We start from the raw sequence: 12,563 nt of genomic DNA on the forward strand, positions 1-12,563 counted from the left end.
ATGCGCTCGTATTGGTGCGCTCCTCGAATTGGACCAATATCGATGCGCTCGTATTGGTCCAATTCGAGGAGCGCACCAATACGAGCGCATTGGAATGTAACATCCCGTTATTTTTCGAAACCGTATTTTTGTGTGCTACAAATCCTTCTGAATAATTACTTAAGAAATGCAATTGTATTTTTCAATATTATTATTATTTACTTCAACTAGTTTTCAATTTAACGAGCAGTACTATGAACAGATTTATGGAAGCTCTATGGGATCCCCTCTATCACCGATATTAGCTGACTTGGTAATGGATGACTTGGAAACAAATTGTTTAAATTCTTTAAGTTTTAAAGTTCAGACTTTTTATAGATATGTGGACGACATTTTTGTTATTTTACCTAGCTCTAAAATAAATGAAATTTTAAGTACATTTAATAATTACCATGAACGTTTAAAATTTACACGTGAAATAGAGACCAATTCTTCTATTAATTTTTTAAATTCTACAGTTATCCGCAATGGGAATAAATTGATAACTAATTGGTTTAGGAAACCTACATGTTCTGGCAGATACATCAATTTTCTTTCGAGTCATCCTATTAAGTACAAAATTAATACGATTTACAATTTAGTAGACCATGCAATTTTACTTTCTAACGAACAATTTCATAATACGAATATTGAGATTGTAGAGAACATTTTAATTAATAATTGTTTTCCGGATCATATTATTAATAAGTATGTAAATAAAAGAATTAATGTACTGAATAACAACAGGAATGTTAACGGTCACAATGCGGATAATAACGACAGTTTGACTAATGATTTAGATAATAACGTTAATGTGAATTCGGCTCAAGATAAGAATTATGTAATTCCACTCCCACGTTAAAGATGTTAGCGACAGTATTAAAAGGTCACTTAAAAATGCTAACATAAATGTCGTTTATAGTTTGCCAAAAAAGTTGAATAGGCTGATAAAACGAGGTAAAGATTTAATAACTAATGATATTAAAACGAATGTAGTATACAAGATTAATTGTGAAAATTGTAATGCATCATACATTGGACAAACGAAAAGACATTTATGCACTAGAGTGAAGGAACATGCCAGCAATATTAAATTACATGAGTCTAATCATTCGGTTTTGAGCAAACACAGATGTGATTTTGGGCATAACTTTGATTGGAAATCACCGACCATTTTACATAACGAGAAACATGTAAGAAAGAGAGAGATTGCTAAAATGTTCTTCATAAAGAAGCATGACAATACGGTTAACCTACAGAAAGACACCGAGAATTTGACAAACATTTACGACAAAATAATAAAGATTGTTTAGTGGCGCGTTTCAAATTTAGTCGTTGACGAAACATCATAACGATGGGACGTGTTCCTCTTTTAACTTTTAACTTTCAACATCATAATGATGGGACGTGTTCCTCTTTTAACTTTTAACTTTCGATTTTAAATAACACCAGTGTGATGTTACGTTAATCTCGGTTTAATTGATGGATATGTTTATAAAATTTATATTTATTTTATTAATTTAACACTTAAATGAGTTCTCGTATGTTAAAAACTATTGTGTAATATTATGTTGTAGAAATTTCACTTGAAAAGGATCACAACCAAATGGTCGAAACGTCGTGAAATAATTAAATAAAATTTGCTAGTTACGTCGAAGTCAAGTTTTCTAAGCTTATTTTCACCACTAGCGACCAATATTAATTTTGATTAATATTAATTTTAATTGATCGTATTATTATTATTATTCATTGTTTATAATTATTGAGACGTTTTTACTAACTGTACTAACATATAGGGTCTTCCTAGTTCTAACTAAGCGGCTCAGCCAATCGGACAGCGTCACTAAACCATACCGGAACGCATACTTCCAACCATACGTATACATTCGTGCGACTAACTCTTAGAACATATAGGGTGCATTCGTTTATGCAGAGACTGCCGCAGAATGCCGCAGATGTCGTTCGTTTACTCCACCTGCGCAACCGACTGCAGCGCAGTTTGTTGTTCGTTTAAGCAGAGCTGCCTATCTGCGCAGCCATCTCGGAGGTCCTGCTCAGGATGCTCTGCTCGCAGTACTGCGGACTACTGCGTAAACGAATGTAGTCTTCTCCATTGTTAAGCCAATTGAACTTGGAAACGTTGTCTGAAAATTATTTCAATTATAAGTTATGTTATAAAAGTTCAGAACAAAGAAGGTGGAGAACAACTCCTCCAAATAGATCCTACAAAACTAAAAGTAATGCAAGGTAAGTAATACAATAAAATTATGAAATCTGTTAATTTATATTTACGATCCAATTAACTTAAAAATGCATTTTTATCAAGAATATAAATTTAAAGTAATCTGTTTCAAAAAAAATGTGCTTTTGTATAAAGATGCAATTCTGTTACAGTCATTCCTAGCTATCAAGCTACTTCGTCCCCAGTTAGTTTGGAAAAATCTGAGAAGTCTACATTCAGCAACATTTCAATCCTACTGTCATCACTGTCTGAAAATGTTATGTGCACACGTCATATGTCAGAACCTTCAATCTATTTAAAAATTTTATTATATTTATTCAAATAATAATTCATATTTAATATAAATATGATGGTTTCTAAATCGGCCTAAGAGCCATAGCACGAAAAATTACGAAAATTAATTATTCGGAACTGTATCTCTTGGTACGTGATTACTAAAGTTCCATATATTAATTAACCTCGAACTTACATATGGAGAAATAGGCACGAAAAATATAGATCCGAAAAGTCTGAATAGCTTAGTGGTAAGAGCAGTCGCCCGGAAAGTGAAAGACGCGGGTTTGATTCCCGCTTCAGCGACTTTTCGGACCTATATTTTTCGCGCCTATTTCTCCATATGTAAGTTCGAGGTTAATTAATATATGGAACTTTAGTAATCTCGTACCAAGAAATACAGTTCCGAATAATTAATTTTCGTAATTTTTCGTGCTATGGCTCTTAGGCCAATTTAGAAACCATCATATTTATATTGTTTATATTGAGAGCCAATAAAAAATATTTATTTCTGAGTTAATTCATATTTATTTAAAATTTCTTTACTTACGCACTCCAATTACAATCTGAGCAGTCAATTCACGCAGGTGATCGTTCGGTAAATGATGTCACGTGACTCGCAGATAATAGACGCAGTAGATGCGCAGTGGATGCGCTAATCGCTGCATAAACAAATGCACCCATATTACTGGAAGGGGAATTGCTATTGTTCTCCGTGTAAAAATCTGTGTCCAAGTTGGGTGCGAGAGAGAAAGATAGCTTTTAACCTATGCTCGCAATGCGCAAGTGCGGATGACGCCACACGTCACGCTCCACGCTCACCGCGCCGTTTAAAACTGTAAATGTAATTTTTAATTGAGATACAATTGACAATGATTGAATAACTGATAAGTAATGTCGGACAATGTACATACAGTGATAAATAATTATAAACTTTATTTTTTATAAACAGAATAACAAAATAACATTCGATATATATATATGTATATATTATTGGTGTTTAAAGTGTATTAATTTTGAATATTTTTGTCTAATAAAATCTTTTTGCTTAATATCAGTCGCACTTTTTCCTTCGTGAAACAAACGCAAATTTATATAATATTTAATAATACTTTGTATTAATTCAGTCTTATGATTATTGAAAATATCTTGTTCCATAATATGTTCCGTCATTTTATTATTATTAAAAACTAAATGACAAACAGTTTGAAATGATTTCATGACCAACACATTTTTAATATTTTTAGTTTTAAAAATAATATGGTTGTTTTATATGGTTGATTTATCACGTTTACCGCATAAGACACAATATGGGCCTGGTATTTTTTCTTAAATATAATGTTGAAATAAAACTTTAAATATAACTTTTTAGGTGACACCGTCATTTCCTAATCTTAACCTCTCTTACAAATAAAACGCGCTAACGCTGTGCGCCGTTTCGCTAATTCGCGCTTGCGCATTGCGGACGGAGGTAACAATCTACCCTTCTCTTTCTTTAAAATGTGGTTCTCTCTTGCACCCAACTTGGACACAGGCTCGATCCTTTATTCTCTTTCCAGTAATATATGTTCTAAGGACTAACTGAACCACATATAAATGCGACACTAACATGTTCAAAGTTAGGAAACAATAGGACTTATAAACATATAACATAATAATATAATATAATTATAATATTTCGAATACTCGAATGATTGATAAGATGCTTCAACCACCTTTATAATAAAAGCTCTAGCCTTGATAAAATTATTATGAAGATTCCATAAATCTCTAGCGATGCCTAATCTGAGAAACGCCATTTTATCTGGAGTTAACTTGTCAATTATATTCACGAAATCTTATCTTCTAGATTATTGAATAATCTCATCAAAAATGACATCTCAAGAAATTAAGATTTTAAGATCTAATCTATAATAAATAAATTACCGTAAGGTTTGCGTAAATATAACTAAAAGAAAGTGCATATATTGTATCATGTAATCGAAATATATAAACCAAACTCTCGCCGCTACATCGTGGAATTGTAAGCGTATAATTTAGAAATTCTCAGCGCTCTCGCTCATATATTAGCGACAATTTTCTACCTTATAATTTTATTCCTCAATTTTAAGTAATATAAAATAAATTATATAAATTGTACGATTCCACGTTCGTAAGAAATAAGCACATCTATGCGCAAACTCTCTGAAATATGCTCATTAAAATAATCGTGTTGATTGAATTTATATCCGTTAGTTTAAGGCAACATAATTCTATTTCATAACTTCTATGAAACCATCTTATATAAAACTAATTTGTGTAAATTTTTTATCCTTATAAAATATTTCTTGGCTGCTTTTGCGACAAAATCAAAATTAAACTATTATTACCCAAATGTTGACAACATTATATAGACGCATTTCCCAAATAATTTCATATCAATTAAAAATTAAAGTAAAAAAAGATTTTTTAAAAGTTATGTTTGCTAACTATTCGCTCTCAATTAATTTTCTCTAATTATAAATAAACTATGCGTTTTTAAATTATGCAAACATATTCCTAAATTTGCTCTAATAATTCCCAAACGATATCAGTAATAAAAAATAAAAAATAAAAATAAATAATAAAAAATATAAAATTTGTCCAATCGATGTCCACTAAGCGTACTTTAAACTTGATTTCCAAGTAAAATAATTATTTCCCAAATATTAAAACTATTACAGACGTGTTTCCCAAATAATTTTACGTTAATTTAAAAACAATGTTTTTTTTAAATTATTGTCTGCTAACTATACGCTCAATCTATTTTAATTAATAATAAATAAACTATTATTTCCTAAACTACGAGAATCTATTCTTAAATGTGCCCAAATAATTCCCAAGCGATTGGTATAACTGATAATAGGTAAATATAAAATTTGTCTGCTAAATAGATGAAGGTTCACCAATAGTAACAAACTGCTGCGACAGCATGCTGCACATGAAATGGTACCTTTAAGGGTCGACAGGAGGCCCGGTTGGAACGTCTATCGGCCGGCCGGGAATTACGAATTCTCTTATACAAGATATTAGCTAAAATACTGAATAAATCTTATTGAATTTACGACATTCTTAATTAGTAGGATTGTCCGCAAGTCGCCAAAGATTTATTTTTTGGAAAAAAGATGAAAATAACATTCATAATATAACTTGAGGAAACGCGCAGCTAGCAGCGGGTAAGGTTGGGTTAGCCACGAATCGGTATTTTATTTATTATAAATTTTTAAGAGCGAAAATGCAAAATCTGACGTTTTGGCGACTTACTTTAGTATATAAATATATAAAAAATATTTCCACGAGGCTACGTGCTTCTTCGATGCAATATCTTATATGAACGAATCTCACTAGATTTATATAAAGAGCAACTCATGAGGAAATTACCGTGATATCATACTGACAGCTTGACAAGAAGAGAATATCATTCTGTCTCTGTCTCTCTTGCATCTGAAAACTCGAGTTTAAAGCGGGGAGCACACACTTTTGCATAGGCACATAAACATAAACATAAAAATCTTGATTGGTCTATGAACGTATGCGTAAAAAATTCAACCAATCGAATTTTTTATTCATATGCTCATGCGCTTATGCAAAAGTGCGTGCTCCCCGCTTAAGTCTATCAAGGTCCGTAGATGAACGACGGGAGGGGAAGGAAGGTCGTCGCATGAGCCGCCATTTTGGGACCACAAAGTTATGTGTGTTGTATGTCGGTGTGTGTCGTACGAAGTGTTAGTGAAAAAAAAACTATAGTTGAACAGCTGTCCGGTAGCTGGATTGGCGGCACCATATTAGAGCCAATGCTGAAATATAAATGCGACGACCTTATTTCCCCTCCCGTTGTTCATCTGCGGACTTTGAAGTCTATATGGTATAATAATTTTTTTATAATATATTGGAATATATATATAAATTTTTAAAAATACACTCAACCGCAAAAAAGCGGTACACTTAAAATTTGAGAAAATTCACCAAATTTTAAATAATCATAACTTGGTAAATAATAATGATAAAAATATGTTTAAAAAAGCAAAATGAAGGTTTTAATGTCCACTTTAAGAATATTTAAGTGTAAATTATGCTCAACCATTTTTTCAAAGTGGCGGATAACGAAGTGAGAGAATGTAAAATTGATTATTAAAGAACCGAGTTTGGGACAGTGTACGGTGCGAATCAGGTGTCGCAGCTCAATGGGACCAAATGCACGTGAAAGTGTGGTGTGTTACCTTTAAAATGCTTTTTTTACCGAGCTCGATATAATATTTATTGAATTATTCCAAATTAAATTCGAAACGCTTTTTTCTTCTTCAATTTGCAGCTCAGCGAATAATTATCGTATCGAGCTCGGTAAAAAAATATTTTTAAGGTAACACTCCACACTTTCACGTGTATTTAATTCCATTGGGCTGCAATATCTGATTCACACCACGCACTGGAGCAAAGCGGGAACCTTTATTTCTCAGTTTTGTATGCTTTCATTCATCCGCTATTTTGAAACAAACTGGTTGCACATAATTTTAAATTAATTTACGCGCGTGGTGTGTGTTCGTTTGTATACCACAAGGATAAGAACCTCGTGGTTTGTTAACTCTACAGTATTTAAAGACTCCAAACCCTCCTTGTGGCATATGTGTGTGTTTGTGTACGCGCGCACACATGTGTGTATTAATAATAGGTATGACCTCCTCGTGCGCGTATTACCTCATTCATGCGATCAGATTTCACATTTTCTGTATTAATTTTTTTTATTTCATTCTGCGTAATTGCATCCCATGAGTTTTGAAGAATTCTTTGAAGTTCTCGCAGTGACTGAGGAGCAGGTACGTAATTTCGTACCTTCTTGCTGAGATTGTCCCACAAATGTTCGATGGGATTTAAATCTGGACTATTTGCTGGCCAAACGAGTCGATTTATGCCAACTTCATCGAAGAAATCAAGCATTCTTCTCGCAGTGTGTAGTCGAGCATTGTCTTGCATAAACAAGAAGTTTTCTCCGATAAAATGTGCATACGGAACAACATACGGAATGAGTACGTCTTCCACGTATACATCTGCGTTCATGTTTCCGTCAAAAAAGTGCAAATATGTATGAGTGTCCGCTGAAATACCTGCCCGAATTACAGAGCCTCCATTGTTTTTAATTAATGAAGTCGCAGGAAGCAACACGTCTAGAGAGCTTACAACTCAATCGCATAACTTGCACTATAGTTTTTCCATGTCTTTTTCGTTTAAGACGCGTTTGCGACTTCATCAATTGAAATCATAATTAATTATTTCTTCTCGAAATTACTGATCAATTATAACAACGATAACTCCAGAAAAAGCTGCTGAAGTTGTTACTTTAATTGAAAATGGCAAAAGTCGAAGATACGTTGCAGAGGCACTTGATCTGTCGGTATCAACTGTGCAACGTGCTTATGCCACGTACTTAGACACCAATTCTTTCAAGAGAAGACCTGGTTCTGGACGCCCTCGATGTACCAATGAAAATGATGACCAATTTATTGTTTTAAATTCGTTAAGAGACAGACATCAAACAGCTGTCCAAATTCGAAACAATTTAAGGGATGGTAGTAATTTAATCAACCAACTCTGGCTATTTAATGATCTTTATTTAATATTCACGACGTTTCGGCCATGGGTTTCGGCCCTTATCAAGTGCTACAAATTATAATAATGACAATTATTAGAAAATTAAAAAATTAATTAAAAAGTTACTAAGTAACAATAAATATTTCCACACATTAATATGTAACCTACCTAAAACATAACTTTCTATATAGAAACTTAATTTCTGATCTTAAAATGTGACATGATATAATAAGAAACAATTAACTATATTATTGTGTCGGTTTGAAGCTCTTTATATACTCATTACTTCGATCAAACTAAACGACCTTTATTAGTTTATCGTAAACAATATTTAGATTATCCGTGTCTTTTTGTAAATTGATTGTGTTGTCAAATTTTTTGATAAAAAACATCTCCGCGATTTCTCTTTTCCGTACATATTTCTCATGATGTAAAATTTCAGGAGCGGACCAATCAAAATCATGACCATTATCCAATTTATGATTACTAATGACTGAATAATTACTATTGTGTACCTTAATGTTATTAAAATGTTCTTTTATGCGTGTGCTTAATTGTCGTTTAGTTCTGACTGACGTATGATGAGGAACAATTTGCGCAGTTAATTTTGTATACAACTCCTGTTTTTTCTTTTAAAGATAAAGAATCTTTGACACGTTTAATTAGTGTATTCAATTTTTTCGGTATACAATAAACGCTTTGCATGCCCGTAGATTGCAATAATCTCGAAACGTCTTCACTTAGTTCTTTGACGTACGGTAATTTTATGATGCGGTCAAATTTTTCACTAACTACATTATCATTGTCAACATTGCAATCGTCGTTATTTCGTGTCTCAAGTAATTTTAGCCTATTTTTTACAAACTTATATTAACCACATTCGACGGAAAACCATTGTTCATCAGTATCGATTTAACTTTAGCGATGTTTGCTGGATAAAAACTGTCGTCCGATAATAAAATCGCATGATCGACCAGACTAAAAATGGTATTCTTTTTGTATTTAAAAGGATGGTTTGAATAATAATTGATATATCTATCCAAACAAGTAGGTTTCATAAACCAATTAGTTAATAGAATACCATTCTTTCTCATCACAGTAGTGTTCAAAAAATTAATCGAGTCGTTACTTTCAATTTCATGAGTAAATTTTAATCTAGGATGGTAATCATTAAAACCCGACAAAATTTCATCAACACCCTCGCATGGGATAATTGTGAAAATATCATCCACATATCTGCAGAACAACGAGGTTTTTAAATTCAATCTTTCTAGACAATTAGTCTCTAAATCATCCATTACGATATCCGCTAATATGGGTGAGAGCGGAATTTAAGGGATGTCCATCATTGTAATGTATCCGTTGACACCGTTTGGAGAAGATTAGCGGAACAAAATCTGTTTTCGCGCAGACCAGCGGCTGTACCTTTACTTACACGTCGTCATCGCGTAGCTCGACTCAATTTTGCAGTTGCGCATAGAGAATTACGTAGACTGGAGCAAAGTACTTTTTAGCGATGAATCTCGTTTTTGTCTTTATTCTCCAGATAAACGAGAACAAGTTTATCGTCGCCGTGGAGAACGATTTGCAGATTGTACTGTAAGTGAAAGGCATAGCTACAATGGAGGTTCTGTAATTCGGGCAGATATTTCAGCGGACGCTCATACAAATTTGCACTTTTTTGACGGAAACATGAACGCAGATCGTGGAAGACATACTCATTCCGTATGTTGTTCTGTATGCACATTTTATCGGAGAAAACTTCTTGTTTATGCAAGACAATGCTCGACCACACGTTGCGAGAAGAATGCTCGATTTCTTCGATGAAGTTGGCATAAATCGACTCGTTTATCCAGCAAATAGTCCAGATTTAAATCCCATCGAACATTTGTGGGACAATCTCAGCAAGAAGGTACGAAATTACGTACCTGCTCCTCAGTCACTGCGAGAACTTCAAAGAATTCTTCAAAACTCATGGGATGCAATTACGCAGAATGAAATAAAAAAAATTAATACAGAAAATGTGAAATCTGATCGCATGAATGAGGTAATACGCGCACGAGGAGGTCATACCCACTATTAATACACACATGTGTGCGCGCGTACACAAACACACATATGCCACAAGGAGGGTTTGGAGTCTTTAAATACTGTAGAGTTGACAAACCACGAGGTCCTTATCCTTGTGGTATACAAACGAACACACACCACGCGCGTAAATTAATTTAAAATTATGTGCAACCATTTTTTTTCAAAACAGCGGATGAATGAAAGCATACAAAACTGATAAATAAAGGTTCCCGCTTTGCTCCAGTGCGTGGTGTGAATCAGATATTGCAGCCCAATGGAATTAAATACACGTGAAAGTGTGGAGTGTTACCTTAAAAATGTTTTTTTACCGAGCTCGATACGATAATTATTCGCTGAGCTGCAAATTGAAGAAGAAAAAAGCGTTTCGAATTTAATTTGGAATAATTCAATAAATAATTATCATATCGAGCTCGGTAAAAAAGCATTTTAAAGGTAACACTCCACACTTTCACGTGCATTTGGTCTCATTGGGCTGCAATTCCTGATTCGCACCGTACACTGTCCCAAACTCGGTCCTTTAATAATCAATTTTACATTCTCTCACTTCGTTATCCGCCATTTAAAAAAAATGGCTGAGCATAATTGGCACTTAAATATTCTTAAAGTGGACATTAAAACCTTCATTTTGCTTTTTTAAACATATTTTTATCATTATTATTTACCAAGTTATGATTATTTAAAATTTGGTGAATTTTCTCAAATTTTAAGTGTACCGCTGTTTTGCGGCTGAGTGTATATATTTTTAAAAATTATTTTAAAAATATATATTTTTAAAGGCCTTGAAACGTAGCCTTGCTACGTTACTGCGTTCTGCTACGGAAGGCCAGAAAGCATTTTCAGGCCGTATGACGCGTGTACCAGCACGGTAGAGGAACAAGAATAACACCGGATTGTCGGTCCTTGTCTCTTTACGGTGCGTCCGCGTGAGCAATGCAATGACTATGTTTCCACTGAGATTTCAAATCGGATCCGAACTTAGGTCAGAGTCGGGTTATAGTGAGCACTCTTACGGTGGAAACACCAATAACCCTACCCTATAAAATTTTAGGGTTTTTAATTCTAACGAAAAAATTTAGTTTTGTGTTGGAATAACGCACTGTCATCCACGATTTGGCTCTTATTGCCTGTTGACACTTTAAATTTATATATATAATATATATATAAAATATATATATATATATATATATATAATATATATTTATATAATATATATATATATATATATATATATATAGATAGATAGATAGTTTATTCGGGCTCCCCTCGGGGTTGCCGGGCGTTTTCAGAGAGCCGCCAAACCTCTTACAATCTCCTTCTTTTCTCTTCTTTACAATATGCCCTTTACACTCCATTCATACATTTCTTCGTACAATAATCTTCTCTCCCCTTCCTTTCTCTTCCCTTCTGTTTCTCCTCGACAGCCTTCCTCATCCACCCTTCCTCTTTCCTCGTTCTTTCTTTCTCCTTCTCCTCTATCCTCCCTCTGTCTGGAAGGATGGATGATACTTCTCGGCTGTCCTTCCCTTTTTGACTCTCCTCTCCTACTTCCTTTCTTTCTCCTTCAACCTCCATCAGCACTCAAGTTCTCCTCATCCTTCCTCTTCTTGTCCTCTTCTCCCTCTTGGTCCTCCTTCTTCATCTCTTTCTTTTTGCTTTCTCTGCCTCTGTCCCTGTCTTCCGTTCTTTTTGTCCCGTCTCTCTTATCCACCTTTAACAAATACAAAACCTGCCTTTTCCTTCCCCCCTCACCTTTCCCCATTGCATACATAATAAATTCCTCTCTCCTTTCTTGCCTGGCCATTTTGCGACCTTACAATTCTCTAGGTCCCTTCCCCCCTTCCCCTTTTCTCTTCTTTCTCTGTATTTCCCTCTGTCTCTCTTCCTTTCTCCCTATCTACCCTTCTATCCTTCTTTCCTTCCTCTCTCATCTATTCTCCTTCCCACTATTCCTCTCCCTTGCCTCCTCTTTTCTTCCACCCCCTTTCCTCTCTAACCTCTCTAATCTCTGCTCCTCCTCGTTCCATTCCCATTCCTCACCTTCTCTCCACTTCCTTTTCCCGCTTATCATCGCCTCTTTCCCTCTAACTCTCTCTCTCCTCACCCATTCCATTATTATTCCCTAATTCTTCTTTCCTCTCTTGTCAAATCCCCATTAATTCCTATTTCCTCTCTCTCTTCCCCATCATTCTCCCCTTCTCCAACAGCTCCCTCCTATCTCTTACATTCTCCATCTCTACAAACACCCTCTTTTTTCCCTCTTTTTCCTGCTTTTCTATTTAGCACCATCTCCATCAACCTCTCCAGCCACACCCTCCTCTCCTCCTGGCCATCTCCA

General features: G+C 34.4%; 2 long non-coding RNA genes across 2 annotated transcripts; one reads left to right on the plus strand and one right to left on the minus strand.

The window, feature by feature from the left end:
• The first annotated feature begins 1,799 nt into the window (after positions 1-1,799).
• On the plus strand, positions 1,800-3,053 carry LOC146723035 (uncharacterized). Its single transcript, XR_014924802.1, has 2 exons — positions 1,800-2,265; positions 2,413-3,053. It is a non-coding gene; the product is annotated as an uncharacterized LOC146723035 (long non-coding RNA).
• Positions 2,043-3,414, minus strand: LOC146723036 (uncharacterized). Its single transcript, XR_014924803.1, has 2 exons — positions 3,084-3,414; positions 2,043-2,508 (listed from the first exon to the last, which is right to left on the minus strand). It is a non-coding gene; the product is annotated as an uncharacterized LOC146723036 (long non-coding RNA).
• Between the last annotated feature and the right edge of the window lie 9,149 nt (positions 3,415-12,563).

Source organism: Nylanderia fulva, unplaced genomic scaffold (genome assembly GCF_048542155.1).
Source record: "Nylanderia fulva isolate GAGA-0341 unplaced genomic scaffold, ASM4854215v1 Scaffold240, whole genome shotgun sequence".
NCBI classification, from domain to species: Eukaryota; Metazoa; Arthropoda; class Insecta; order Hymenoptera; family Formicidae; genus Nylanderia; species Nylanderia fulva.